The sequence below is a fragment of the Coregonus clupeaformis genome, chromosome 5 (assembly GCF_020615455.1).
Source record: "Coregonus clupeaformis isolate EN_2021a chromosome 5, ASM2061545v1, whole genome shotgun sequence".
Classification (NCBI taxonomy): domain Eukaryota; kingdom Metazoa; phylum Chordata; class Actinopteri; order Salmoniformes; family Salmonidae; genus Coregonus; species Coregonus clupeaformis.
The window spans coordinates 30,221,569-30,225,071 of NC_059196.1; positions in this window are offsets into that span (position 1 = coordinate 30,221,569).

The window sequence follows — 3,503 nt, forward strand, 5'->3', positions numbered from 1 at the left end:
ATATGAGATATAATCGATCTGGAAAAATGTAATGCTTTGGTGAGACAATGATCATGATGTATGATGGGGACCTATCAGAAACAGACAATGATTATGATGTATGATGGGGACCTATCAGAAACAGACAATGATTATGATGTATGACGGGGACCTATCAGAAACAGACCATGATCATGATGTATGACGGGGACCTATCAGAAACAGACAATGATCATGATGTATGATGGGGACCTATCAGAAACAGACCATGATCATGATTTATGATGGGGACCTATCAGAAACAGACAATGAGAAATGAACCCGAGTGAACCTGCACCTCATTAAGATGATGAATGCTAGATTAGGGTGATTGATGGTTATTAACATAGAATACAACACACATCATGAGAGCTGATGATTATAGTAGTGAATAGAGAAGGAGATATAAAGTGAGGGAAAAAAGTATTTGATCCCCTGCTTATTTTGCACATTTTCCCACTGACAAAGAAATGATCAGTCTATAATTTTAATGGTAGGTTTATTTGAACAGTGAGAGACAGAATAACAACAAAATAATCCAGAAAAACGCATGTCAAAAATGTTATAAATTGATTTGCATTTTAATGAGGGATATAAGTATTTGACCCCCTCTCAATCAGAAAGATTTCTGGCTCCGAGGTGTCTTTTATACAGGTAACGAGCTGATATTAGGAGCACACTCTTAAAGGGAGTGCTCCTAATCTCAGCTTGTTACCTGTATAAAAGACACCTGTCCACAGAAGCAATCAATCAATCAGATTCCAAACTCTCCACCATGGCCAAGACCAAAGAGCTCTCCAAGGATGTCAGGGACAAGATTGTAGACCTACACAAGGCTGGAATGGGCTACAAGACCATCGCCAAGCAGTTTGGTGAGAAGGTGACAACAGTTGGTGCGATTATTCGCAAATGGAAGAAACACAAAATAACTGTCAATCTCCCTCGGCCTGGGGCTCCATGCATGATCTCACCTCATGGAGTTGCAATGATCATGAGAACAGTGAGGAATCAGCCCAGAACTACATGGGAGGATCTTGTCAATGATCTCAAGGCAGCTGGGACCATAGTCAACAAGAAAACAATTGGTAACACACTACGCCATGAAGGACTGAAATCCTGCAGCGCCCGCAAGGTCCCCCTGCTCAAGAACTTACATATACATGCCCATTTGAAGTTAGCCAATGAACATCTGAATGATTCAGAGGAGAACTGGGTGAAAGTGTTGTGGTCAGATGAGACCAAAATGGAGCTCTTTGGCATCAACTCAACTCGCCGTGTTTGGTGGAGGAGGAATGCTGCCTATGACCCCAAGAACACCATCCCCACTGTCAAACATGGAGGTGGAAACGTTATGATTTTGGGGTGTTTTTCTGCTAAGGGGACAGGACAACTTCACCGCATCAAAGGGACGATGGACGGGGCCATGTACCGTCAAATCATGGGTGAGAACCTCCTTCCCTCAGCCAGGGCATTGAAAATAGGTCGTGGATGGGCATTCCAGCATGACAATGACCCAAAACACACGGCCAAGGCAACAAAGGGGTGGCTCTAGAAGAAGCACATTAAGGTCCTGGAGTGGCCTAGCCAGTCTCTTGACCTTAATCCCATAGAAAATCTGTTGAGGGAGTTTAAGGTTCGAGTTGCCAAACGTCAGCCTAGAAACCTTCATGACTTGGAGAAGATCTGCAAAGAGGAGTGGGACAAAATCCCTCCTGAGATATGTGCAAACCTGGTGGCCAACTACAAGAAACGTCTGACCTCTGTGATTGCCAACAAGGGTTTTGCCACCAAGTACTAATTCATGTTTTGCAGAGGAGTCAAATACTTATTTCCCTCATTAAAATGCAAATGATTTATAAAATTTTTGACATGTGTTTTTCTGGATTTGTTTTGTTGTTATTCTGTCTCTCACTGTTCAAATAAACCTACCATTAAAATGATAGACTGATCATGTCTTTGTCAGTGGGCAAACGTACAAAATCAGCAGGGGATCAAATACTTTTTTCCCTCACTGTATGCATTAATCTCTCGAATCTGGTTCTCTCTGTTTTTCAGTGTACAGAGTGTTACAGTGTGTTGTATACCTATAGAGCGACATGGACAGACCATTTATCACAATGAACATGTTATTATGCTTCACAAAGTCAGCATGATCCTGATAAACAGCACGACCCTGGCCTGGAATAACACAGAGTTTAGTTTCATCTCTCTCTCTGTCTCTCTCTCTCTCTCTCTCTCTCTCAGGTCCTTAGATTCCCTTTCTCTGCTTCACTCGTTTCATCTCACCAGAATATCTCTCTCTTTTCTTTGTCTTCTCTTATCCTTCACTGTCAGCTCTGTGTATATCATTGTTTGATGAGTAACATACACTTTTCAACACACATTGTTTGAGTACATATTCCTCTTACATTGATCCAAAGATGCTTGCAGCAACAAACTCATCACTCAGAGTGTGTATTAGGGCTTTATGCATGTGTGCATGCAAGCATGTTCATGTACAGTGCCTTGCAAAAGTATTCAGTATTTTTTCTGTTTTGTTGCATTACAACCTGTAATTTAAATTATTATTTTTTGGATTTCATGTAATGGACATACACAAAATAGTCCAAAATGGTTGAAGTGAAATGGAAAAAATAACTTGTTTCAAAAAATTCTAATAAATAAATAACAGAAAAGTGGTGCGTGTATATGTATTCACCCCCTTTGCTATGAAGCCCCTAAATAAGATCTGGTGCAACCAATTACCTTCAGAAGTCACATAATTAGTTAAATAAAGTCCACCTGTGTGCAATCTAAGTGTCACATGATCTGTCACATGATCTCAGTATATATACACCTGTTCTGAAAGGCCCCAGAGTCTGCAACACCACTAAGCAAGGGGCACCACCAAGCAAGCGGCACCATGAAGACCAAGGAGCTCTCCAAACATGTCAGGGACAAAGTTGTGGAGAAGTACAGATCAGGGTTGGGTTATAAAAAAATATCAGAAACTTTTGAACATCCCACAGAGCACCATTAAATCCATTATTAAAAAATTTAAAGAATATGGCACCGCAACAAACCTGCCAAGAGAGGGCCGCCCACCAAAACTCACGGCCCAGGCAAAGAGGGCATTAATCAGAGAGGCAACAAAGAGACCAAAGATAACCCTGAAGGAGCTGCAAAGCTCCACAGCGGAGATTGGAGTATCTGTCCATAGGACCACTTTCACAATAAAACATGTTTTTGTATCTTCAAAGTGGTGGGCATGTTGTGTAAATCAAATGATACAAACCCCCAAAAAATCTATTTTAATTCCAGGTTGTAAGGCAACAAAATAGGAAAAATGGCAAGGGGGGTGAATACTTTCGCAAGCCACTGTATATATGGGTGTGTGTGTGTGTGTGTGTTTGTCTAGAACCCTCTCAGTCACAAACCCATCACTCAGAATTAAACCAGACATGAAGACTACCTCCACTTTAATTATTGATCTTTATTTCATTCAC